General features: G+C 39.3%; 1 pseudogene; it reads left to right on the top strand.

Moving 5' to 3' along the window:
- Nucleotides 1–23,680: 23,680 nt before the first annotated feature.
- LOC100853739 (uncharacterized Rho GTPase-activating protein At5g61530-like) overlaps nt 23,681–27,507 on the top strand; it is a 39,378-nt pseudogene continuing 35,551 nt past the window's right edge.

The following is a 27,507-nucleotide window of genomic DNA, read 5'->3' as shown; positions in this document are numbered from 1 at the left end:
GAAAAGGTAGAATCCGTGCGAGTAGCAAAAAATTGTCCGAACGAGTACTGAAAAAAATGTCTGAACGAGCACCAAAAAATGGTATAATCAAGGTCAGTACCAAAAAATGATAGAATCCGGGCGACTGCCGGAAAAAGGTAGAATCCGTGCGACTACCGAAAAATTGTCCGAACTAGTACCGAAAAGTAGTAGAATCAGGGTCAGTACTGATAAATGATAGAATCCGGGCGAGTATCAGGAAAAGGTAGAATCCGTGCGAGTAGCAAAAAATTGTCCGAACGAGTACTGAAAAATGGTAGAATCAGGGTCAGTACCGGAAAATGATAGAATCCGAGCGAGTACCGGGAAAAGGTAGAATCCGTGCGTGTATCGAAAAACTCTGCGAAGGAGTATTGAAAAATCGTTGAATCAGGGTCAGTACCGAAAATGATAGAATCCAGGCGACTACCGGGAAAAGGTAGAATCCGTGCGACTACTGAAAAAGTGTCGAAACGAGCACCAAAGAATTGTAGAATCAGGGTCAGTACAGGAAAATGATAGAATCCGGGCGACCACCGGGAAAAGGTAGAATCCGTGCGAGTACTGAAAAATTGTCTGAACGACTACCGAAAAATGGTAGAATTAGGGTCAGTACCGGAAAATGATAGAATCCGGGCGACCACCGTGAAAAGGTAGAATCCGTGCGAGTACCGAAAAACTGTGCGAACGAGTACTGAAACATGGTAGAATCAGGGTCAGTACCGGAAAATGATAGAATCCGGGCGAGTACCGGGAAAAGGTAAAATTCGTGCGAGTACCGAAAAAGTGTCCGAACAAGCACCAAAAAATGGTAGAATCAGGGTCAGTACCGGAAAATGATAGAATCCGGGCGAGTACCGAGAAAAGGTAGAATCCATGCGAGTACCGAAAAATTGTCCGAACTAGTACAGAAAAGTAGTAGAATCAGGGTCAGTGCTGAAAAATGATAAAATCCGGGCGAGTACCGGGAAAAGGTAGAATCCGTGCGAGTAGCAAAAAATTGTCCGAACGAGTACTGAAAAAAATGTCCGAACGAGCACCAAAAAATGGTATAATCAAGGTCAGTACCAGAAAATGATAGAATTCGGGCGACTACCAGGAAAAGGTAGAATCCGTGCGAGTACCGAAAAATTGTCCGAACTAGTATCGAAAAATAGTAGAATCAGGGTCAGTACTGAAAAATGATAGAATCCGGGCGAGTACCAGGAAAAGGTAGAATCCGTGCGAGTAGCAAAAAATTGTCCGAACGAGTATTGAGAAATGGTAGAATCAGGGTCAGTACCGGAAAATGATAGAATCCGAGCGAGTACCGGGAAAAGGTAGAATCCGTGCGTGTATCGAAAAACTCTGCGAAGGAGTATTGAAAAATCGTTGAATCAGGGTCAGTACCGAAAATGATAGAATCCAGGCGACTACCGGGAAAATCTAGAATCCGTGCGAATACTGAAAAACTGTGCGAACGAGTAACGAAAAATGGTAGAATCAGGGTCAGTACCGGAAAATGATAGAATCCGGGCAAGTACCGGGAAAAGGTAGAATCCGTGCGAGTAGCAAAAAATTGTCCGAACGAGTACTGAAAAATGGTAGAATCAGGGTCAGTTCCGGAAAATGATAGAATCCGGGCGAGTACCGGGAAAAGGTAGAATCCGTGCGTGTATCGAAAAACTGTGCGAAGGAGTATTGAAAAATCGTTGAATCAGGGTCAGTACCGAAAATGATAGATGATTACTACCCAAAAAGTGCTATTTTACACCTTTAATGCATTATGTTTTAAGCACTTTGGTGTAGTAGTTCTCCATCTTTAGTCCAATTGGCATGTTAAGGACCTAGCAATGTCTTCTAATCATATTTGTGGCTAGTTTTAGTGTTTTGACATCTTTTTAGATCATTAAGACAAGCCAATCAAAGGAGAAAAGCAAAGAGAAGCAAGGAGGAAAACAGAGGACAGCAGCTGCAGTATTCGTTGGCACTTTTGGAGCACTTTCCGAAGTCCATTTTCTACACGCTATATACCATTTCAAAGCTTAGGAAGTCAAGAATCCAACGCTTCAAACCGTGTATGATTTGGAGCTGAAACGAGGAAGATATGGCTTTCGGAAGACAACTGCTCCAGGTGTGCGAAAATTTCGCACACCCCCTTAGTTGTGCGAATGGTGTGCGAAATTCGCACACCTTCTTCAGGTGTGCGAAAATTTCGGACACCCCTTGCGTGGTGCAAAATTTTGCTCTGTTTTTGCCGACTCCACTTTAGATATTTTCCTATGTATTTTTTTTATGTAATTTCCTTTCTTATCCTTGTAACTAACCAATCACAAGCTTTTGCTTTTGTAAAGACTATATAAGGGGTGGAAATTACCTCTTGGAATATATGGAATACGTATTACGTTTCTACACTTAGAATTTTACAGAGCTCTCTCGTTCTCTTTGCTCTTTACTATTTTCTTTTTCTTGGAAGCCAAACAACCTCTAAGGATGTTTGCCCGGAGGATGAGAGGCTAAACTTTCGGTTTCTTGGAGTGATGGAAGCTAGGTGAAAAGTCCAGATGCAAGGTGGAAAACGCTCGGGCATTAAATTCAGGTAGTTGGAATTCATAAATGGCTTTTAAATCTGAAGTTTTGCTTTAAATCCCTTAGAATCACTTTGAATGACCAATACATGGTAAGCTTCAGGTCTTTATAGATGCTTATTGCTAGATCCATATTAGTCCATTAGTTATCATGTACGAGTCATTGGAAAGCGGTTCAAGGTGAAGACCTATAGTGTCTAAAGCCATTAATGGACTTTGACTACCATTTATATTGATTATTATGGATTAAATCTTCATTGTTAAACCTATACCGGTTCGGGAAATAACTATAGGTTAAATCCCCAATGCGAGGAGAAAAATCCGGAATTTTCCACTTTGCATTCTAAACTTGATCCTAGCAATCCTGAGCTCCGGGAGACTTTCTTTCTTCCATTTTTAATTAGTTTATGTTAGTTTAGTTTCAAACACTTTCAAAACAAATTTTATTTTCTTTTAAACTTTATGTTTTTGATTAAGGAAATCATTAAATACAATTTCTAATTTTGAGTATATCACTGGTAGAATGAAAACCCATCCCAGAGTTCGACCCTAGAGCCACTATACTATAGTAGCTTTGCTACACTAGTATGAGGTCATAGGTTTTATAAATGTTTTTGATTAAATGACCCATTTGGAGTTACATACGCGAATCAATAGAATCCAGGCGACTACCCGGAAAAGGTAGAATCCGTGCGACTGCCGAAAAAGTGTCGGAACGAGCACCAAAAAATTGTACAATCAGGGTCAGTACAGGAAAATGATAGAATCCGGGCGACCATCGGGAAAAGGTAGAATCCGTGCGATTACTGAAAAATTGTCCGAACGACTACCGAAATATGGTAGAATTAGGGTCAGTACCGGAAAATGATAGTATCCGGGCGACCACTGGGAAAAGGTAGAATCCGTGCGAGTACCAAAAAACTGTGCGAATGAGTACCGAAAAATGGTAGAATGAGGGTCAGTACCGAAAAATGATAAAATCTGGACAAGTACCGGGAAAAGGTAGAATTCGTGCGAGTATCGAAAAAGTGTCCGAACGAGCACAAAAAAATGGTAGAATCAGGGTCAGTACCGGAAAATGATAGAATCCGGGCGACTACCAGGAAGAGGTAGAATCCGTGCGAGTACCGAAAAACTGTGCGAATGAGTACCTAAAATCCGTTTAATCAGGGTCAATACCGAAAATGATAGAATCAGGGCGACTATCGGGAAAAGGTAGAATCCGTGCGAGTACCTGAAAAAGTGTCGGAACGATCACCAAAAAATGGTAGAATCAGGGTCAGTACGGGAAAATGATAGAATCCGTGCGACCACCGGGAAAAGTTAGAATCCGTGCGAGTACCGAAAAACTGTGCGAACGAGTACCGAAAAATGGTAGAATCAGGGTCAATACCGGAAAATGATAGAATCCGTGCGTGTACTGAAAAATGGTCCGAACGACTACCGAAAAATGGTAGAATTAGGGTCAGTACCGGAAAATGATAGAATCCGGGCGACCACCGGGAAAAGTTAGAATCCGTGCGAGTACCGAAAAACTGTGCGAACGAGTACCGAAAAATGGTAGAATCAGGGTCAATACCGGAAAATGATAGAATCCGGGCGAGTACCGGGAAAATGTAGAATTCGTGCGAGTACCGAAAAAGTGTCCGAACGAGCACCAAAAAATGGTAGAATCAGGGTCAGTACCGGAAAATGATAGAATCATGCGAATACCAGGAAAAGGTAGAATTCGTGCGAGTACAAAAAAATTGTTCGAACAAGTACCGAAAAAAGGTAGAATCAGGGTCAGTACCGGAAAATGATAGAATCCGGGTGACTACCGGGAAGAGGTAGAATCCGTGCGAGTACCAAAAAATTGTCCGAACGAGTACTGAAAAATGGTAGAATCAGGGTCAGTACTGAAAAATGATAGAATCCAGGCCAGTACCGGGAAAATGTAGAATCCGTGCGAGTACTGAAAAACTATCCGAACGAGTACCGAAAAATGGTAAAATCACGGTCTGTAACGGAAAATGATAGAATCCGGGCGAGTATCGGGAAAATGAAGAATTCGTGCGAGTACCAAAAAACTATCCGAACGAGTACTGCAAAAATGGTAGAATGAGGGTCAGTACTTGAAAATGATAGCAACCGGGCGTGTACCGGGAAAAGGTAGAATCCATGCGAGTACCAAAAAATTGTCCGAACGAGTACCGAAAAATGGTATAATTAGGGTCAGTATCGGAAAATGATAGAATCCGGGCGAGTACCGGGAAAAGGTAGAATCAGGGTCAGTACCGGAAAATGATAGAATTGGGGCGAGTACCGGGAAAAGGTAGAATCTGTGCGAATACCGAAAAACTGTGCGAATGAGTACCGAAAATCCGTTGAATCAGGTTCAATACCAAAAATGATAGAATCCGGGCGACTACCGGGAAAAGGTAGAATCCGTGCGAGTACCGAAAAACTGTGCGAATAAGTACCGAAAGATCGTTGAATCATGGTCAGTACCGAAAATGATAGAATCCGGGCGACTATCGAGAAAAGGTAGAATTCGTGCGAGTACCGAAAAACTGTCCGAACGAGTACCGAAAAATGATAGAATCAGGGTCAGTAACGGAAAATGATAGAATCTGGGCTAGTACCGGGAAAAGGTTGAATCCGTGCGAGTACCGAAAAACTGTGCGAATGAGCACCGAAAATCCGTTGAATCAGTTCAATACCAAAAATGATAGAATCTGGGCGACTACCGGGAAAAGGTAGAATTCGTGCGAGTACCGAAAAACTGTCCGAATGAGTACTGTAAAAATGGTAGAATAAGGGTCAGTACCTGAAAATGATAGCAACCGGGCGAGTACCGGGAAGAGGTAGAATCCGTCCGAGTACTGAAAAACAGTTCGAACGACTACCGAAAAATGGTAGAATCATGGTCAGTACCAGAAAATGATAGAATCTGGGCGACCACCGGGAAAAGGTAGAATCCGTGCGAGTACCGAAAAATTGTGCGAACGACTACCGAAAAATGGTAGAATCAGGGTCAGTCCCGGAAAATGATAGAATCCGGGCGAGTACCGGGAAAAGGTAGAATCCGTGCGAGTACTGAAAAACTGTTCGAATGAGTACCAAAAAATGGTAGAATCAGGGTCAGTACCTGAAAATGATAGAATCCGGGCGAGTACCGGGAAAAGGTAGAAGGCGTGCGAGTATCGAAAAACTGTGCGAATAAGTACCGAAAGATCGTTGAATCAGGGTCAGTACCAAAAATGATAGAATCCGTGAGACTACTGGGAAAAGGTAGAATCCGTGCGAGTATCGAAAAACTGTGCGAATAAGTACCGAAAGATCGTTGAATCTGGGTCAGTACCGAAAATGATAGAATCTAGGCGACTACCGGGAAAAGGTAGAATTCGTGCGAGTACCGAAAAACTGTCCGAACGAATACCGCAAAAATGGTAGAATGAGGGTCATTACCTGAAAATGATAGAAACCGGGCGAGTACCGGGAAAAGGTAGAATCCGTGCGAGTACCAAAAAATTGTCCGAATGAGTACTGAAAAATGGTAGAATCAGGGTCAGTACCGGAAAATGATAGAATCCGGGCGAGTATCGGGAAAAGGTAGAATCCGTGCGAGTACTGAAAAACTGTACGAAGGAGTACCGAAAAATCGTAGAATCAGGGTTAGTACCGGAAAATGATAGAATCCGGGCGAGTACCGGGAAAAGGTAGAATCCGTGCGAGTACCGAAAAACTGTGCGAACGAGTACCGAGAAATGGTAGAATCAGGGTCAGTACCAAAAATGATAGAATCCAAGCGACTACCGGGAAAAGGTAGAATGCGTGCGAGTACCGAAAAACTATACGAACGAGTACCGAAAAATGATAAAATCAGGGTCAGTGCCTGAAAATGATAGAATCCGGGGGAGTACCGAGAAAAGGTAGAATCCGTGCGAGTACCGAAAAAGTGTCCGAACGAGCACCAAAAAATGGTAGAATCAGGGTCAGTACCGGAAAATGATAGAATCCGGGCGAGTACCGGGAAAATGTAGAATTCATGTTAGTACCGAAAAATTGTCCGAACGAGTATCGCAAAAATGGTAGAATCAAGGTCAGTACCTGAAAATGATAGAATCCGAGCGAGTACCGGGAAAAGGTAGAATCCGTGCGAGTACTGAAAAAGTGTCCGAACGAGCACCAAAAAATGGTGGAATCGGGGTCAATACCGGAAAATGATAGAATCCGGGTGACTACAGGGAAAAGGTAGAATCCGTGCGACTACCGAAAAACTGTCTGAACGAGTACCGAAAAATGGTAGAATCTGGGTCAGTACCGGAAAATGATAGAATCCGGGCGAGTACTAGGAAAAGGGATAATTCGTGTGAATACCGAAAAACTATCCGGACGAGTACCGAAAAGTGGTATAATCAGTGTGACTATTGGAAAATGATAGAATCCAGTCGAGTACCGGGAAAAGGTAGAATCCGTGCAACTACCGAAAAATTGTTCGAACGAGTACCGAAAAATGGTAGAATCAGGGTCAGTAGCGAAAATTGGTAGAAACCGGGCGAGTACCGAGAACAGTTAGAATTTGTGCGAGTACCGAAAAACTGTTCGGACGAGTACCGGAAAATGGTACAATCAGTCTTACTATCGGAAAATGATAGAATCTGGGCGACTATCGGGAAAAGGTAGATTCCGTTCCAATACCTAAAATCTATCCGGGTGAGTACCGACAAATGGTGCAATCTGGGTCAGTACCGAAAAATTATAGAATGCGGGCGAGTAGTGGGAAAAGCTAGAATCCATGCGAGTACCTAAAAACTGTCCAGACGAGTTCTGAAAAATGGTACAATCAGTGTGACTATCGAAACATGATAGAATCCGGGCGAATCTTGGGAAAAGGAAGAATCCAAGTGACTACCGAAAAACTGTCCGGATGAGTACCGAAAAATGATAGAATCAGGGTCAGTAGTGGAAAATGGTAGAAACCGAGTGAGTACTGGGAAAAGGTAGAATCCATGCGACTACCAAAAAACTGTTCGAACGAGTACCGAAAAATGGTAGAATTAGGGTTAGTACCGGAAAATGGTACAAACCGGGCGAGTACCGAGAAAAGGTAGAATCCGTGCGAGTACCAAAAGACTATCTGGACGAGTATCGAAAAATGGTACAGAAAAACTGTGTGACTATCGAAAAATGATAGAATCCGAGCGAATACCGAAAAACTGTCCGGATGAGTACCGAAAAATGATATAACTAGTGTGACTATTGGAAAATTATAGAATTCGGTCGAGTACCGCGAAAAGGTAGAATCCGTGCAACTTCCGAAGAACTGTCCGAACGAGTACCGAAAAATGGTAGAATCAGGGTTAGTATCGGAAAATGGTAGAAACCAGGCGAGTACTAGGAAACGGTAGAATCCATGCGAGTACCGAAAAACTGTCTGGACGAATACTGAAAAATGGTACAATTAGTGTGACTATGGGAAAATGATAGAATCTGGGCGAGTACTAGGAAAAGGTAGAATCCGTGGGAGTACCAAAAATCTGTCTGGACGAGTACCGACAAATGGTACAATCAGGGTCAGTACCGAAAAATTATAGAATCCGGGCGAGTACCGGGAAAAGGTAGAATCCGTGCGACTACCGAAAAACTGTCCGGACGAGTAACGAAAAATGGTATATTCAATGTGAGTACCAGAAAATGGTAGAGTCCGGGCGAGTACCGGGAAAAGGTAGAATCCTTGCGAGTACTGAAAAACTGTCCGGACGAGTACCGAAATATGGTAGAATAAGTGTCAGTACCAGAAAATGGTAGAATCCGAGCAAGTACCGAAAAATGGTAGAATCATTGTGAGTACCGAAAAATGATAGATTCGGGGCGTGTACCGGGAAAAGGTTGATTCCCTGCGAGTACTGAAAAACTGTCCGAACGAGTACCGAAAAATGGTAGAATCTTGGCGAGTACCGAAAAACTGTCTGGACAAGTACCGAAAAATGGTAGATTCAGTGTGAGTACCGGAAAATGGTAGAATCAGTGTAAGTACCGAAAAATGGTAGAATATTGGCGAGTACTGGGAAAAGGTAGGGTCCGTGCGAGTATCGAAAAACTGTCCGGACAAGTACCGAAAAATGGTAGAATCAGTGTAAGTCCCGAAAAATGGCAGACTCTTGGCGAGTACCGGGAAAAGGTAGAATTCGTGTGATTACCGAAAAATTGTCCGGACGAGTATCGAAAAATGGTAGAATCAGTGTGGAGTACCGAAAAATGGTAGAATCTGGGCGACTACCCAAAAATGGTAGAATCAATGTGAGTACCAAAAAATGGTAGAGTCCGGGCGAGTACCGGGAAAACGTAGAATTCGTGCAAGTAGCGGAAAACTGTCCGAACGAGTACCGAAAAATGGTAGAATTAGTGTTAGTACCGGAAAATGGTAGAATTCGGGCGAGTACCGGGAAAAGGTAGAATCCGTGCGAGTACCAGAAAACTGTCCGGACGAGTACCGAAAAATGGTAGAATAACAGTGATTACCGAAAAATGGTAGAATCCGGGTGAGTATTGGGAACAGGTAGAATCCATGCAAGGACCGAAAAACTGTCCCGATGAGTGCCGACAAATGGTAGAATTAGTGTGAGTACCAAAAAATGATAGAATCCAGGCGAGTACCGGAAAAAGGTAGAATCCGTGCGAGGACTGAAAAACTGTCCCGACGAGTACTGAAAAATGGTTGCATCAGTGTTAGGACCGAAAAATGGTAGCATCCGGGCAAGTACCGAAAAAAGGTAGAATCCGTGTGAGTACCAAAAAACTGTCCGGACGAGTACCGAAAAATGATAGAATCCGGGCGAGTACCGGGAAAAGGTAGAATCCGTTCGAGGACTGAAAAACTGTCCCGACGAGTATCGAAAAATGGTTGAATCGGTGTTAGTACCGAAAGATGGTATCATCCAGGCAAGTACCGAAAAAGGTAGAATCCGTGCGAGTATTGAAAAACTGTCGGACGAGTACTGAAAAATTGTAGAATCAGTGTGAGTAAAGGAAAATGGTAGAATGCGGGCGAGTACCGGGAAAAGGTAGAATCCGTGCAAGTACCGGAAAACTGTCCGCACGAGTACCAAAAAATTGTAGAATCAGTGTGAGTACCGAAAAATGGTAGAATCCAGGTGAGTACCTTGAAAAGGTAGAATCCGTGCGAGAACCGAAAAACTGTCCCGACAAGTGCCGAAAAATGGTAGAATCAGTGTGAGTACCGAAAAATGATAGAATCCAGGCGAGTAACGGGAAAAGGTAGAATCCGTGCGAGGACTGAAAAACTGTCCCAACGAGTACCAAAAAATGGTTGAATCTGTGTTAGGACCGAAAAATGGTAGCATCCGGGCAAGTACCGAAAAAAGGTAGAATCCGTGTGATTACAGAAAAACTGTCCGAAATAGCACCGAAATATGGTAGAATCAGTGTGAGTAACAGAAAATGATAGAATCCGAGCAAGTACAAGGAAAAGGTAGAATACGTCCGAGAACCGAAAAACTGTACCGACGAGTATCGAAAAATGGTAGAATCAGTGTGAGTACCAAAAAAATTGTAAAATCCAGGCGAGTACCAGGAAAAGGTAGATCCGTGCGACTACCGAAAAACTGTTTAGACGAGTACCGGAAAATGGTAGAATTCATGTGAGTACCGAAAAATGGTAGAATGTAGGCGAGTATCGAAAAACTGTCCAGACAAGTACCGAAAAATGGTAAAATCAGTGTGAGTACCGAAAAATGGTAGAATGCGGGCGAGTACCGGGAAAAGGTAGAATCCGTGCGATGACCGAAAAACTGTCCCAACGAGTACCGAAAAATGGTAGAATCAGTGTGAGTATCGGAAAATGGTATAATCCGGACGAGTACCGGGAAAATGTAGAATCCATGCGAGGACCGAAAAACTGTCCGGGCAAGTACCGGAAAATAGTAGAATTCATGCAACTACTGGAAAATGGTAGAATGCGGGCGGGTACCGGGAAAAGGTAGAATCCATACAAGTATCGAAAAACTATTCGGACGAGTATCGAAAAATGGTAGAATCAGTGTGAGTACCAAAAAATGGTAGAATGCGGGCGAGTATCGGGAAAAGGTAGAATCCGTGCGAGGACCGAAAAACTGTCCCAACAAGTACTGAAAAAGGGTAGAATCAGTGTGAGTACCGAAAAATGATAGAATCCAGGCGAGTTCCGGGAAAAGGTAGAATCCGTGCGAGGACTGAAAAACTATCCCGACGAGTACCGAAAAATGGTTGAATCGGTGTTAGTACCGAAAAATGGTAGCATCCGGGCAAGTACCGAAAAAAGGTAGAATCCATGCGAGTATTGAAAAACTGTCGGACGAGTACTGAAAAATGGTAGAATCAGTGTGAGTAAAGGAAAATGGTAGAATGCGGGTGAGTACCGAGAAAAGGTAGAATCTGTGCAAGTAACGAAAACTTGTCCGGACGAGTACCGAAAAATGGTAAAATCAGTGTGAGTACCGAATGATAAAATCTAAATTGTTGGTGCAATTTTTTATTGAAAGAATGTGGAGGTATTATATGTTTTCTTATACTAATCATTAAATTTATTTTTATATTTGAATTTTATTTGAATTTTTTGAGTAGGTACAATATTTTTATTTACTCTTTGAAGAGTTCTTGAAATTTTCCTTTTTAAAAACATCAAACAATTAACCTTCATACTTTGAATTGAAGATAAAACTGGCTAAGAGTGAATGTTCTTTTCTCAACCAAATAATTGATTTTTGAAGAGAGAATCAAGTTGTTATTACAAAAAGTTTTTTGTTATCTTGAAAGAATCTAGTGATGTATCATTATTTTGTTTGTTGATTCTTTTATCTTCGAATTTGTTAGACTTATTATGTGTTTTTGCTTAATATTTCTTTTAGATATTTTTTATTTATTTATTTTTTATGGATGAGGATCTTTAGTTTCAGGTTTATTGCCTTGAACTTTTAAATTTCCTGCTTACTAAAGACATATTTCTGCTAGTAGCTCCCTTGTTTTGTACTATAACTGTGAAGGCTAAGGCATATGATGATTTGACCATTTTAACTAGATTTTTCTCTTCAGGTTCTACCAATCTTGTCACAGGCATGAAAACTATGGTTGGATCATCCATTTGTAGCTTAGTCTCCTCATTTATGTGTTGGGAAGAACTCTTAATCAAATGACTTTTAGTTTGAAATCAATATTTTGATTTGATTTGTTTGAAGAGAGTCTCTGCATTGGGATTAAAATCAATGATATGGTTTTTTTTTCTTCACATTTTTTTCTCTTTTTCTTAGCTCTTTTTTTTTTACTTGCATATTATAGGATATTTTAACACAATGTTGTAGCCCGGTGTTAAAAAAAGTGGTTCCAACTCTCGTCTATCTTAACTCAACCCCTTCAAAGAGGGCATTATTGCATGCACAATAAGTGTTCTTGGTACACATCTATCATTGAGTGATATTTCAGGTTTATCATCCTCTTAAATATTTGTGTAAGGCTTCTATATGGACTAATCTTTCCTTTTTCCTTTCTTTTTTTTTCTTTTTTTTAACTTCTAAAAAGGTTGTTTGTAAGGGGGTCTTATATATTCAAATAATTCAATAAAACTTATGGAATATGTGGGCTAAATAGCTTAAAAAGTAAGAGTATATTGAGCTAGAAACATTAATGTAAAACCAATTCAAAAACATGACTCTTACCTCTCATTCTCAACCTCTCTCTAAAAGCTTCCTTAGAGGCAAGTTCAAAACCCCTAGTTTTGTTTAATTTCACTCACTTTTCTTATAAATTTACTCTGTTTTCTTAACGAATACATTCTCTTTGAAAAACTGATTATGAATCCTCTCTGCATTAATTGAGTTTGTGCACAAAATCATAAAAGCATAGAGGGCAGTGAAAGCCCATGGTATTGTAGACCCCCATTTTGGGCTGTAGGGGGACTCTCATTTTTCACACTTTTTTGGAGACATTTTCTTGGCCATCTATGGGTTTGTTTTTCGCAACAAAAAGAACAGGTGGCATTTGAGTGGGATGCTGAGTATGACCTTTTTTTGGGATTTTTTGACAGAGAATTTGTTTTAGAGAGAGGAGACCTTTGGGGGGCACCATTAGGAGACATGATTGTTTGCTAACTGTTTCAGAGAGGAGAGAAGGAGGAGATTCTCGTTTGGGCTTAGGAGGAGGAAGAAGGGGAACACCGTGGTTTTACTGATTTTAGAGGGCAAGAATCGAGAGGAGGAAGAAGAAGGGGTGCTAGCTGAGATTTTATTAAGAAGGAAAGGAAAGCTGGGAAGCTGAGTGAGCTTCAATCGAGAGGAGTTTCTCAAGTATGACTGTTGTGAATTCTTTGTTCTGCCTCATTACCATATGATTTTTCCTCTTTACTTGCCTTTTTTTGGATTTTTTAACTGAGCATGGATATCAAGTTATACGTTTAAATTTATTGGATTTTTGAACTGTTCATGTGTGTATTGTTTAGCTACCTTTGTTTTCTTAGTTTTGGCTAGGAAGTAATCTAAATCTGTTTTGGTTTTATAAGGTGCCTTGGGAGATTATATTCTTATTCTCATTTTTTTGAATCAAATTTTAGTTTCTTTCCCCACCATTTATTAGCACATGGATAACTTATGAAATGGTGTTTGATTTGAAGGATTCATTTTTGGATTGTTTGTTTCTGTTAATTGTTTTGTGCTTTTCTTTTTGTTTCTTGTAATTTTTTTATAGGGGTTGATTTGAGGCACAATGGGTTGCATTTTCTGTGAGCCTTCTGCCATTTAGGAGAGTGGGGAGAGAAAATATGATGGACAAGGCATTGATGCTGAAATAAATCCCACCATGAGTCTTTGTGCATGAGAAAAGTTATCTGACTATGAGAAGTTCCAGAAGATGCTTAGGAATTCTTTTAGAGCATGAACAGGATGATGGGGTCAAATAATGCTCACTTGGAACCTCTGGTTACTAGTTATTCATGTCTGCAAATGTGAAACCAAGCTGGTGTATGATGGTTCATGCTTCTGTATACTTTGGTTTTGCTGCTTCAGTGATATGGGTTGCAGAGAAAGACTATAAAAAACACACGGAAATTGATCAACCTTCAAATAACTGTGCAAGATCTAAAAAGGAAGGTGCAGTTTACTGAGAAAAGCAGAAATGTAAAAGGCATTGAATATAATTCTGAGGATGGGACAAACACAGGAAGAAAGCTTCTTGAAGATAACTTGCCTTATGCTGGGAACTGCTCTGAGATTGATGAATTGGGTTAACCAAAAGAATTTCTCACCTATAACCTGTTTGAAGCTGGTGATTTAGAGGCAAAACCTGCCTCTACTTTTGATTTAATTAATAGTGATCTCGGCAATGTGTGCTCTGAATTTGGGGGAAACCCGGTCTTCAACTTGCCAGGTTCAGTTTGTGATGCTTTTTCTGTGAAACCACAGGACCAACTTGATAAAGGTTCATGGAGGGCTTTGAAGAACTCTACTGTCAATGCTGATGGTGGCAGCATCTTTGCTAATGGTGAGGTTGATCGGAATGAGAGCAGTAGCTGGGTTCTGGCACATTTGGGAATGCAACATGGAAATCTGATCTATCATAGGTTTCTGGAAATTATGAAGCTCAGATTAGTGGTTCTCATTATGAGCATATAAAACATTGGAAAAGTTGCCTTGAACAATGTCAGCATTGGCAGAAAAACAGGACATTGGCATTCTACATGGTAGGCACGCTAGGTTCTATTGCTCCAGAAGTATTACTAAAGAAAGGATATGGCATGGGATATGATTGGTGGTCATTAGGTGCAGTTATATATGAGATGCTTGTTGGACATCCCCCATTCTGTTCTAACAACCCAATAACAACACGCAAAAAGTTTGTGCATTGGAAAAGTCACTTAAAATTCCTGAAGAGGCAAGGTTAACCCCTGAAACAGAGGAATTATTCAGTTAGCAGCAGCCACACTTTTCACTCTTGATGAATTACATTCTTCTAGATGGGATGCGTTTACCAATGCTGAGAAGATATTGGGCTTAAGTGCTGGGGCACGAGCCAGAGTCTTGCAGCTTAGATTGGTGATCTTATCAAATAAGATTGTTTTAGTGGGACCACATGGACAGAAGAATGGAAGGATGGAGCCCTTTGAAGGCCTACTCTCTTTTCAAGATGCTTTGCTTATGATAATTACAGGATTTATTTTGGTTGTTCTTGAAACCAAGAAATAGCAAAACTAAAGTTTCTTGATGGTTTAATAGAAGAGCTTAAAGCAAACATAAACAAGATCAAAATAGAGGTTGGATACTATTTCTGCAGAGAATGAGGTTCCTCTTTCCAGAATGCTCAGACTCCACAACACAACCGACTGAAAGCTAAGTTGAACTTCTGGGCCAAACTGTCAAAATCGATGAAGACACGAAGCAGCAGCATAAATCTGATTGTGAAAAGGTGATGATCATATAAGGTTCCAAAGCTACCAGATTCATGTTCCTCATAATCCATTTGACTAAGGTTGGATCAGTTGAAATTCAAATCAGTATATCTCCTTTCTCTGCTATGAAACACACCAATCAGGAGAAATTGAGAATTGTGATCTTGACTTCCAAAGCTGCATTTAATTTATCCAAGGTGTTTGTTATAGAGGGTGGTTAGATATTAAGGGAAGTAGGTCAGCAAGATTGCATCGTTGCGGCAGTTCATCCCTCATAATTTTGATGCCAGCGATCATGATGCTTCTAGCTTCACCATTGCTGTTATACATAGAATTGGGATGTTAAATTTTTTTATTTTAAACGCAGGCAGGGCAGTTCCTTTATGAAACTATGTTCGTCTGGAATGAATTCTTAACTTGAGGAATATGGAATCACCTCTAGAATATGGTTTGGAAAGCTGCATTGGTATATGGATTTTTCAAGCAGGTCAGATTTTTCTATCCCCGGATGGGGCATCAAAATTGCACCCATTCCAACGCGTTCATGACATTATGTTGACACCAGGAAACGTCACGCTTGAATATGAAACCTGACTTTATAGTGTCAAAGAAGGATCAGGATTTTGAAGCCACCAATGCTCCAAAAGGGGGTGCTCAGGACCAATTGCATAGACTGTCTAGATCGGATTAATGTTGCATGCAATATGCATATGGCTTGGCAGACGTCTTGGGCAATCGGTATTTGTTTTATTGGTGGCATCATCATAACCCATGGAGATGATGCTGGTTTGATGCTTCCCTCCAAAAATTGCTCCAATTCAGGTGATAATCATACCAATCTGAAAGAAGGCTAATGAAATTCCCACCTAGAACACCTCTACCACCTATTGTACAGATGAAAGCGAGATCTGTGCATTTTGAGCCTCTTGATCACTATGCCACACGTGTATTTTTTAGTTCTTCAGCATATCAGGTTGTGTACAAACACAAGCGTGATGCCTAGGCAGCATATGGTTTCATCACGCAAAACAGTCTCCTTCAGTTTAGCATTCAACTCCGAGTGTCCCTCCTCACAGAAAAAAGGAACTAGCTCATTTTATTTGCCAGATAATACCAAGATCAATTCAGAAACCTCTTTACAACAACCAAAAAACTGATCTTGAATTCCCAATGCCCATAAGCAAGCAATCAATTTACTGTGGCCTCTGATGTTGTTTCTATGGAGTGCTCAGCATCCAATACTTTGTCCTTTGCTCCAAGTGCTCTTTCTAATGAACATGCATCAGTTGTGATCAACAATGAAGGTAGAAGAGGCCATCCCGCGCATAATTAAAAAGTGGGGCACTAGAGAAGGGGACGGAGGCACCCTTGAGAGGAGAGAAGCAGGACACACGGGAGGAGAGCAGGGGGATTTTTATCGTTTGTGGGAAGAAGGAGAATGGGTTGTATCACTGGTTTTTGAAGGATTTTGGAGAGGAACGATAGATTGAAGCCAAGCAGTCGGAGTGGAGACTGCCCAGGTATGTTTCCCGCTATTTTCTGTACTCACTTGAATTCGATTCCTCATGATTCTCTGCTTTCTTTTTTTAGCATTTATTTTGCTGATTGGAGTGGACATCAAGGGCCACTTATCTGTTTTTCTGAGTCTAAATTGTTCATAAACTTGCTCTGTTATGGTTCTGTTCTTGGCTTTTTTTATTCTTCCCGTAAATAGCTGAAATAGAGATTTATTTTTAAGCTTGAATGCTTGTAGAATCTTGGTATAGTCTTATCTAAATTCGTCTTGGTACGTTCAATATTTCAAGCCCATCGAAAATAATGAAGTGTGGTTTGTCTGTTTACCCATCCTTTGTCTACCTTCCTTTGTTTTGCTTGGATTATTTTTATTTGCTTCTGCATCTATATATTTCTTCCTTCTCCCTCCTTTGGTGTTCTGGGCTACGGAGACCATAACACGATGAATATTCCGAGAAAGGTGGAAACTTTATAAAAGCTATGTATAACGGGGTTACTTGGGGTTAGACAAATGCGGAGGTTACCATAGTTCCTGGGGGTTCTTAGTTTGTGGCATTCTGGGTTTGATGTTCGGAGATTTAAACTATGAAGATGTTCCTCTGGTATTTGTGATTGATAGATGAATCTGCATTCTTTGGGTTTTATACCATAAAAAGGGCAAAGTTGAACCATCTGATAAGGTTGCTATTCCTACCAGCAGTACAAAATTATCTTATGATGTTTCTGTCAATGGAAGCGTTAATTCGCATGATCCCGGAAAATCAGCTGGACATGAGTTTGATGATTTTGCTATGCTTGAGATGACTTCTAGTGTTATCAGCACTCATCAGACTAAACCATTCTCTTCAAGAGTCCACTAGTTTGGTTGATTCTATAAACAATTTTACTATTTCTTGTAAATTAGATCAAATCAAATCCAGTAGCAATGGTGTTGAAACACAGTGCAGACCAAGTAATTCTTCAATTTTGAACTGCAATGAATGTCCAATTGTCCAGCTATTTACCGTCTATTCTGCATTTCAGGAGGAAACTCTTGATTCGAATGAGTCCAAAAATCATGCCTAAGATGATACTACTCAATCCTATGCCAACGGAGCTATTTCCAAGACCAAAACCATTGCGTTAGATGATACTTGTCCAGCCGCTCTAAGGATCAGAAAGCCTATTAAGGGAGTTGCCTCATCAGGAAAGGGCTGGAGGAGATTTAATTTCTATTGATGTTCTTAGTGCCAGGAACTCTTCATCTTTGAGCGCTGAAAGTTGTAAGTCTAAGATCTGGCAAGCCAGTTATTGCTTCTGAACTGTGTTCATCTCCTAGCACCATAGGTCACTTGACCTCAAATGTGAAATCTGGAAAGGTTGACGCTGCTTACACAATGGCCGCTAACTTCTCCTTTATGCTGAACAAATTTTATAAGGATTCACGATCAGTTGAAGCATTCACAGTTTCTGGTGCTGAAATGGAAGAAACATTGAAGGTCATTAAACTAAGAAGTCTGATGGCTGGTTCCTCTGCCCATGCTGTTCCAACTTCAATTGGTTCCAGTTTGCCACCAAGCTCATCAATGGGCTCATTGTCTTTAGAAAAGTCAACACCGAATCCCCATGCTGAGGATTTCAAGTTCAATCCCAATATAAAGAGTTTCATTCTACCTCAAATGCCTCCTATCATATTCAATCCACAAACTGCATCAATATCCTTTTGATATCCTTTTAAATAGGGACCCGATTATGTAAAAAACATACGATTGAATATACATTTGAATGATTCTCAGTTTCTTCAATAGTATATGCAAGTAAATAGAAAAAAAACTAAGAAAAAAAGAAAAAAAGTGTGAAGAAAAAAAAACCATATCATTGATCTCAAGCCCAATGTAGAGATTCTCTTTAAACAAATCAAATCAAAATATTTATTTCAAGCTTAAAGTCATGTGATTAAGGGTTCTTCCCAATGCAAAAATGACGAGACCAAGTTGAAAACAGGTGATCTAGCCATAGTTTTCATGCCTATGACAAGATTGATGGAACTTGAAGAGAAAAATCTAGTTAAAATGGTCAAATCACATATGCCTTGGCCTTCACATTTACAGTATAAAACAAGGAAGCTAATAGCAAAAATATGTCTTTAGTAAGTTCAAGAAATTTAAAAGTTCAAGCAATAAACCTATGATTTAAGATCCTTATTCATAAAAATAAATAAATAAATAAAAAAGATCCAAAAGAAATGTTATGCAAAAAAAGCATATAACAACCCTAACAAATTCCAAGATAAAAGAATCAACAAACAAAATAATGATACATCATTAGATTATTTCAAGATAACAATTTTTTTTTTTTTTTTTTTTATTTGTAATAACAACTTGATTCTTTCTTCAAAAATCAATTATTTGGCTAAGAAAAAAACATTCACTCTTAGGCAATTTTATCTTCTTGAATTCAAAGTAGGAAGACTAATTGTTTGATGTTTTTTAGAAGGAAAATTTCAAGAACTCTTCAAAAAGTTAATAAAAATATAGTACCTACTAACAAAATTCAAAGAAAATTCGAGTACAAAAAGAAATTTAATGATTTAATATAAGAAACATATAATACCTCCACATTATTTCAATAAACAAAACATTTTTGTGCCAACAATTTAGCTACTCTGGAAATTGGATTGATCCATACCCAATCCTTCATAGACCAACCTCCAAAAAAGCTTTGGAGCCAAAAAATGTTCAACAACTAAAAATAAAGTTTAGTAGAAAAAATTATTTTGTCCTAATTTAAAAAAAAAATAGAATCCAATTTTATAGAAAAAGAAATTATAATACCTCCATTCAAGTAAAAAATAACCATAAGAAGAAGATTGTACAAACAAAACAAAGCTTATGTTAGGTTCTTTTTAGAAAATGATTTTTTTTTGTACTTGCAACCCAATCCTCGATAGTTTTGAGTGAGCCATTTATTATACTCTATGGCTCATTGAAATTCACAATGAAAAATTATATAACAAAAGATATGTTAACAAAAATACAATACCTACGCTCTAAGAAAAAAATATGGAGATCCAAAAGAAATTTAAAGCAAAAAAGCATATGATAATTTCAATGAATTCAAAGATAAAAGAATCAACAAACAAAACAATAATATCTCATTTAGATTCTTTGAGAAAACAAAAGCAAAAGCAATAAACAACTTGATTTTATCTTTAAAAACCACTTATTTGGTTGATAAAAAAAACCTTAGTGTCAACTACTTCTATCTTCTCGAATCCAAATTAGAAGGATTAATTATTTGACGTTTTTAAAAATAAAAATTTCAAGAACTCATGACAAAGTCATAATAAAAATATAGTATTATGCACCTTTTTTTTTTCACATGTGTTCTCATTCGATGGCGTGACTCGTTTTTTCATTTGTAAAAATTTGATGTTTGAAAATTTGGTTTTAGAGTTACCACTTATTTTTGTTTTTGTTTTTTTTTTTTTTTTGAAGGAAAACAAAATAAAAAAGAGAATCCTAAGTGTGACTCTTATAAAGGATAAACAGGTCTATGAAAACAGAGTATGGGTTCGAAAGTCAGGTTACCTATTGGAAAGGTACGATAATAAACCGTAACACCTCTTTAAGCCCTAAAATCGGGTTTCTACTAATCAAACTAAGGCAAGTATGACAATTGATCAGGGAACCAATGGATACAAAGAAATGAGTCATATAATGAAATCAGATTATGCATAACAAATAAATAAACAAGGCGGGGAGGAGAGTGTACCTCAATAGCGAACAATGATGCGCTATCATGGGAACAAGGTTAGCACATGATCGTAAGTATGAAATATCTCATAAATCATAACAGCGAGGCAAGATCAATCATCATTCAATTAGTAGAGCAATTAGGATCAACTAATCAAAGGAGAATATCATGTATGTTGGGCCCAACAATACCCAATTTATTTTCATGAATTAATTCTATAAAATTCTATTTTCCCAATGATCATAGGGAAGGATCATAGGAATCTAGATGAATTTCATTATTTTTGAAATTATAGAATTTATTCATGTTTATTAAAATCAAGAAAATTGAAAAAAAAAATCAAGAAAAATAAAGAAAGATGCTTGTCGAAAGAAAAATGGCAGCATAAGATTTATTAAAATCTGAATTTTTTTATTCTATAGATACCTAATGAAGTGATTTTGAAAGAGATTAAACTCCTGATGAAGAAAAGAAAATTAAGTTTTAAAACAAGCACCTAAAAGGAAGGGGAGCACGTGCACCAAGGTGGGCATGCAAACAAGAGTCACATGCAGAAGAGGGGCTTGGGGTGCACAACTGGGACTGCAATGCTGGTGTGGGATGGGGTTTCTGGTAGTGCTAGGAGCTCCACACAACTAACCTTCATGAGATGCCAAACAAAGCTCACAACCTGACTAAAGCAGATTCCCAAATTATTTCAACTATCATAGGCCCCAGTGGTTAGTCTTCATGGAGCTTACACCTTGTGATCAGAAATTATGCAGTAGAGACTTTTAATCCATTGGGTTTTGCAAGCTCTTATGGAATTTTCTCAATACCCAGCTCGGAAATGGATGACTGCAACTGGTTGGCTACATACTGTCAGTGTTCCATATGATAGAAACTTGCTTCTTGCATCAATTTATGCTAACATTCTTCAAATAGTTGTAACAGCTTATCCTACCAATTTTTCTTTTGACCTGTAACAAGTGCATGGATTGTCCCAGAGATGTGGTCTGCAACTGAATTTTTTCTGAAATGCTATAATGCCACTAATTTCCATGCACTAGTCATGTGAACAGCTTACCATCTATGTAGACTCGAGAATAGCAAATGCAAATTCAGTGAAGGAGTTCAAATAATTGGGACCTTTAGATGGCAAGGATAGCATGTTTTGCCAAGGTTTCCAGGCATGTATTACATACCTCATTTACTTCCCTGTCACCATCCTTTTTCTGCATTGAATCTGGTGACTCCCATGAAAACTTCTAGCAAATCCCACTTAGCTTGCTATGTTTGCCAATGTATTTAAGAACCTCATCAATAATAACTTTTCTTTTTCTTGATCTTTGGCAGCCCATTTAAGTATTCTTGCAGTTTTATCGTCGGAGAGCTTCCCAAGAAAGTTTTGGCCTTCACAGATCATACAAAGCTCCATAGGTAGATAACATGGTTCACTCCCACCAATCAACAAACATGGAAAGCTCTTGAGTTGTATATCATAGCCATAGTGGCCTGTAAAGTAATTCACCAGTCTTAGAATCTTCCTATCCTTGTCTTCAAACCAAAGGTTTTCTATAGTTTCCTCATCATGTCAGCAAAAGCCAATACAATTCCACCAGGATCGATCTCACAGAGTTTTTCAATCATCTTGGTGTAGGCAGTTTCGTGGCGCTTCTCATTTGAGGCAATTATGCCACATATTTGAGCCAACCTTATATTCCCATGCTCCTTGGAAAGCCTGGCAGTATTGTGTACCATTGCCCTACTAGTTCATTAGCTTGGATATTCTTGGCCAGAGATACTTTTGAATAGACTCGAGCATAGGGTAATTCCTTGGCAATGCATTCAGGTTCACTACTAGTGCTTCTAGGAGACTCACTAATCCATTCTGTTGGGTAGTGGTTTTGCTAATGCCTTCTGTCATTTGCTCAATTTGAAGGATACCATGCCAGTCAATATCATTCCCAATCAATTTGTGCTTTGTAGAGTAGTGTATCTTGCACACAGTGAGCATCTTGGAAATAATTTCCAGATTAGGATAAAGTTGTTCGTCCTTAATTGCAATCTTCCGAGCTCCCACAAAATCCTTGTTTTGCATCTTCTTTTCAGCGATCCTCATCAGGTTTTTCAAATGTGAGTAGGGGGTGCTCTTGGAATATGATCTTTTACTTGTTTTCTGTCATAAACCAAGGAAAGTGTATCTCCACTGCTACTGCTTACACTGCTGCCATTGCTAAGAGAAAGACTTCTTCTATACTCCATCCCGCATCAATTCCACAAGATTCTTTAACTGAAGTTTCTGAAGGTTCATGCCCACTCAAATGTATTTTTCGGAAGGGAACTTTGAGTATATGTCTAGATGGTTCATGAATAACCCCCCTGTATTCTTCTCATGTAATTTCTTTGTTGGGCTATCTATTCTAGAATCTTTACTGCCAACTGGGGTAACCAAACCATTGTAGAATACAACATGATTAGCTTCTCTTGACTTGCTCTAGCAGATGCTAATGCATGTTGTAGCTGAATATCAAATTCCCTCATCTGCCTCTCAAGGAAATTTACCTTCCTTCTTCTTAGATACAATAAGGTGCAAGGAGCTCCTTTGATTGACATGGAAAAGGAAGAGGTTTTATAAGTACAACATGTGGCATATCAATCAACCTTTCTTTGGAATGGGAAGTCCTGGAATATGGGGCCTGAGACTCATGGCCTTTAGCAGGATTGCATTTCAGAAACCCTTCAAATTGCATGGGCTTGAGTGTTGCCTTCAGCATCCTTCGCTCCAGGTCCACCTTCTGGACAGCAGACTGAGACTTCCTTACCTTTAATATATCAATACTGAATAAAGGTCTCTTCTGATTCATTGTTTTCCCACCCTCCAAATGCTTTTTGGAAGTGGTATGAAATGGTTTAGAGGGAAACTCTTCCACACCCATGAGCTTGGCAATCAAATTTGGTCCTTTTGTCTTCTTCAAGGAATTCATTGGTGAAAGCAAATCTGCAAATGCAACATCATCAATAGTGAACCAATGGGGATTGGCTCCCACTATAAATTCCATGGCTTAGAGTGGCCTTCTCAGCAGGAATTTGAAGCAGTCAGAATTTTCATGATCTTGCAGACTATCAGAAGGTTTTCTAATTCCTGCATCTGCTTCACTAGTAGAAAAATCTTAGCACTATGCCATCAAGCTCGTCCCTATGAGAATATCTCCACTTACAGAGTTTCCATCTTACTCAAAAGCCCTAAAGCCTCTTTCCAATGAGATCACTCTCTCATTCAAATTTCCTGCAGTAGATATGCTAAGATCTAGTTTATTATATGCTTCTTCTAGCAATGACATTATGTAAAGCAAAATCAGCAGCTCAATTTGGGGTTCCCCATTAGATGAGATTTCAAAATATTCAGAATTCTAGCTGACACATCCATGGTAATCCAATCTCCTCCACAATGAAAGCCTTCCTCTACCACGCCGACCAGAGAACAGAGCTGAACCCCAATGAAGTACCAGTTCAGGATCAAGTTTCACTAAATCATTTGAATTATCAGGTTCTGTAAGTCCACCTAAGCTCTCCTCTAAATTGTGAGATCATGCAATTTTTGTACAAAACCAGGAACGGTAGATAGCTTGGGACACCGACTATTTTGAGAGTGCATATCTTAATTAATAACAGAGAGCCAACCATTTTTAGCTAGGTCATAATCTGATGGTTATAAAACATCAAAGAACTCATCGGCCGCATCATTCAGGTTACAAGACCAGCACGTTATGAAGGTATTTTAACCACTTCTCTATCTACAAAATCCCCTCGGTCTTCCCTTTTGTTATTGTTTGAACTTCAATTTTGACATCATGCTCACTTCGAGGCAACCTAACATTGTTTGTCATCTCTCCAGATGAGAATTCAGAAGGATGGTAGTTCCCTTAGGGTTCCAATGATTTCATCAATGGTTTCCTCTGGGAGATTCTAGCACTTGGTCAATAGAGGGAAATTATTTTCTGTTAGCTCCAACTGTTGGTGCAAGGTTAGTCTTGTTTATCACTAGGAAATCAGCTTGGGTTATGAGGTCTGCCAATTAATTGGAGGACCAGATGAAATCCAATATCCATTTTAGAACTCTATTAACTTCTATTAGGTGTGTCCCATCATGGTTCATGAATAACACCCTAGTGAATGATTTCAGTTGCTTTCTTTACAGCCAATTGATAACAATGTGTGCCACATGGTATATTGTCTTCATCAAGATGGACCCATGGAAGCTGTTGGCTAGTTTCTTGGTTGGAGGATCAATGCTCTGAAAAATCGACCCACTCTACTGTTCTCGTAACCCTACATCATTATTAGTAGTTGCCACTATGGCAGACTGCATAAGAGTACTCCAATTTCCACTCTGCATGGAAGGAAATACTCCTCTAATATCTGTACCATCCAACAGCTTATGGCCTCCAACTGAGACTACGATTAACATGTAACTGAGCAGAGATGACACAGAAAAGGATCTCTAGCTTTTGGGTAGGGGTCTTGGCATACGCATGAACTTATCATTATGTGAAAGCCAAACCCATTGTAATAAAAGAATCCGCATGTGTCAACCAAATCAGCAGTGAGTGCAAAGTAGTGCAAATTTGAATCTAATGGGAGCAGCAGATGAAACTAGAGATGGGCTACTATTCTGTGTATTTGAAAGTATGGTACCCAGTGTTTCTAAACCAATTGCTGATAATGGTTCTCTTTTTCTAAAGCTAAAAAAAAAAAAATTTGTGATGCAGATCTAATTGGAGGCTCGAGAACTGAGATTCCTTTTCTAATATTTCCTATGCTATCTACATTGCTAGTTGACATGCATAAAAAAAATTTTAAAAAAATGAAGATCATGCCTCCTTTAATTCAGGAAAGTTATTGTTGGAGAGAAGAACATAGACTCATCATCAAGATGGACAACAACCAGCAAGACATTTCTCTATTAAAGAACTTCTTTACTGTCCAAGGTTGCCTAGGATGACCTCCTCTATAAAAGTAGAACTGCTGATCACTGTAACTGCAATTTGCCCTATCTTAACTTCTGTGTAGAATTTCCAATTGTAAGCAAGTAAAAAATATTCTCATCGTCTTGTGGTTGCTCAAAATAAGGATTTCTTCAATGGCTTTCTTCCCAGAATCATGAGGGATGAGGTGAAAACCAAAAGGCCAAGGAGATGCATCATCTTCACTAACTCCTAAGCATAGAGAACCTTTTTCCAACAATTTGGCAACACAAACATGGGTTGTTGATGAGCCAATTTCCCTCAGGTTTTTGGTAGAACGACCCAATTGCTCAATTAATTTCAAGATTCTGACCAGCTATGACATCCAAGCCATGGATTTTACATGTCTGCTCTTGGATGGTACTTTCTTGCTCTTAACTACTATTCTCTCTTGCTCACCAATCATAGAAACAAACTTTTGTCTCCAATAAATACCCACATTTATCATGCAGCTTCCCAATTATCTGATTTGCAGTAGATATACTTCCCCTTAGAAGCCAAAACTTCATAAATCACCTCCGCCTTTTCCAACCTAGTTCTTACTGTATCCCTACTCTGTAATGACTTAGAGAAGTCCCCATTATTGTTTGTCCTGCTCATATAACATGTTTGGAATCCAATTCTTTCGTATCATCCAAGGACTCTACAGGAAGAGCTTTAAAACATCTGAGTTGAGACATTTTGACTTTGTGAAGTTTCATGAAGAGATTTGTCAAAGCCTACCAGCCTGTCCCATGAATAAGATCCTTTACATCCAAGATTGTTGGACTGCAGTGTTCTAGTGCAAGAACAATAAGCAGGCAAGCATAGGTCTCTCCATCTTTCAAACCTCATGTCCAAGTTCCAACGTAGCAACCATCAATTTGTAACTGCTTCTGAAAGAAGCAATAGGCATGGTCAACATTCTTAGCAACATCTCCACTAAGCATTAGCGCATAACCTAACCTAGATTTCTAGCCAGCTCTCTAGCAGCCATTACAAGAGGGCTGTAGAAGAGCATGTTCTAAAATGGAGCCTGATGGGATCCCCTTTCTCTGTCTTAGAGCTTTATGTATGGGGAACGTCTAGTTAAATAGTTTCTACTAACACTATGGTCCATTCCAATTTTGATTAAAGTATCTACCATATCTGCCATATCCTCTACAGCCTGTTGACACAAGTGCATGTTGAGTCACAGAAGATGCTACAATCTCTGAGCAAGTTAATAGTTCTACAACTCTAGCCTTCGAGCAGCAGCAGCAATAGCAAAACCCCAAAACCCATTATGAAACCTACTCGGGCTAGCCATCACCAATGTTGAATGCTCCATAGCCATTTCTGCTACTCATTATTAATAGAAGATTTCTTGTCATGAATCATAGAAGTCGGTCCATGAGAAACCCATGAAGACAATAGTATGAACATAACCCTGCTACTGGTCTTACTGAACTGTTTCATTACAACCTGTTACTGCTTTGCAACCTACTTTTTAGATTCACTGGCCGGTTTTCTCAAAGCATCCATAGCTGCTCTGGTATTCTTTAGCTCATGGAGAAGAGCACTCAGATGGTGTCAAAATCACAAACAAGAGCACAAAAAAATAAAAATAAAAATTAGCAAAAGGTCCTTAAAGCTTTCTCAATAAGCTTAAAGGAAACTCGTGGAGAACCCAAAGAATGGGGTTATAACAGAGGCAAGGAAGAAACAGATGAACCCAGATGTATGCTTATTCACACACAAAACCATATAAACAATAGACGAAACCAAATATCCATACATAAATCAGAAGGCAACATCCAATAAAATAGCAATAAAACAAAAATGAAGAACAGTATCATAAATGAAGATGAACAGGGCCTCAAAATGTCCATACCTAGAAAGTTCCCCTCTGCTTCTCTTCTCTTGCTGCTATCTTTCTCCCCTAATCTCCTTTTTCTCTGCCCAGAACCAAAAAGCACTAGAAGAAGGATATCCTCCACCATCTTCGATGTCTCTTCTTTGTATCCTCTGTTTCCCTCTTTCTATTTTTTTGCTGGTTTTTTTTATCTCCTCTTTTTTCAACTAACCTCACCAGCTAAAAAAAAAAAAATGCTCCCTCTCTATTGGTTTTCCCTTTCCTAACAAAGAAACCCGCTTAACTTCCCCTATGACTCCAAAGAATCAACTAAAAAAAATAAGAATCTCCTCTGCTCACAACTCTCTCAAAACCTCCTACCCAGAAAACCTCCTGCAGGGAAACAACCCCATAGTTTTCCAAAAAGTCTACTCTCCT

Source organism: Vitis vinifera, chromosome 1 (assembly GCF_030704535.1).
Source record: "Vitis vinifera cultivar Pinot Noir 40024 chromosome 1, ASM3070453v1".
Taxonomy (NCBI): Eukaryota; Viridiplantae; Streptophyta; class Magnoliopsida; order Vitales; family Vitaceae; genus Vitis; species Vitis vinifera.
The sequence above is the reverse complement of the archived record's forward strand: the minus strand, read 5'-3'. Positions and strand labels throughout refer to the sequence as shown.